We start from the raw sequence: 1,074 nt of genomic DNA on the forward strand, positions 1-1,074 counted from the left end.
TAATATGTAAAACGATAACCATTGATAATTTCCTACCATTTTGTCTGTAATTTGCTAAGTCCCTCCTATTATTATGTTATCCTTCTTTTACTCTTTAAAATTTAAAAAAAAAAGTAATAAGCACAGTGACACATGCACACCCATGCTTATAGCAGCACAGCTCATAATAGCTAAATCTCGGAAGTGGCCTGTGTGTCTGTCAACCAATGACTGGATAAAGAAAATGTGGTATTTATACATAAGGGATACTTCTCTGCCATGAAGAAGGATACGTTTTAGGCATTTGTAGGAAGATTGGTGCACCATCAGACCATAATGTTAAGTGAAATAAATCAAACACATGAGCTTAAATACCACATGGTTTTCCTCATATGAGAAAACCAAAATAAAACTGAAAAGCAAAAAAAAAGTTAATAGAAATAGAGAGTTATCTCTTTTGGAAAAGGGAAGGGGACGGAGACATGGAGGGAGGAAGAAGGGGGGTGAAAAAAAGAATTAAAATGTATTTATGGTGCCCATTCCCCACAATGATTAGTTATGTACCACACATGTCCTAATAAAAATTACAATTTTAAAGAATAAAAAATAACCAAAATGTATCATATATGTTTTGCAGTTTTAAAAAATTGAGAATATATTCCTTAATGTAGTGATTTTTTTAAAGTTTTGAGTGAGAAGTAAAATTGTGGGGCAACTCTTGGAAAAAAAAATACATTTACAAGGCCAGGTACAGTGGCACACACCTGTAGTAGGGCTACTTGGTGGGCTGAGGCAGGAGGATCAATTGAGTCTAGGTTTTCAGAGCTGTAACGTGCTATGCTAAGCAGGTATCTACACTAAGCACAAAGGATGATCAAGATATATAGTAAATGTTTAAATTAAAACATTTTTATTACAATAAGAGACACAATTGCCAGACTCAAAAATAGGTTATAAAGTCAGGCACAAAAGTAGGTTATCTTGAAAGAATGAACCTTGGCAATTTGCCATAAAATAAATGCAATAAAAATCTTATTTGAACATTGGGGATGGTGACACACGCCTGTAATCCCAGCACTCAGGAGTCTGAGGTAG

The sequence above is a fragment of the Chinchilla lanigera genome, unplaced genomic scaffold (genome assembly GCF_000276665.1).
Source record: "Chinchilla lanigera isolate Chin_1 unplaced genomic scaffold, ChiLan1.0 scaffold00054, whole genome shotgun sequence".
NCBI classification, from domain to species: domain Eukaryota; kingdom Metazoa; phylum Chordata; class Mammalia; order Rodentia; family Chinchillidae; genus Chinchilla; species Chinchilla lanigera.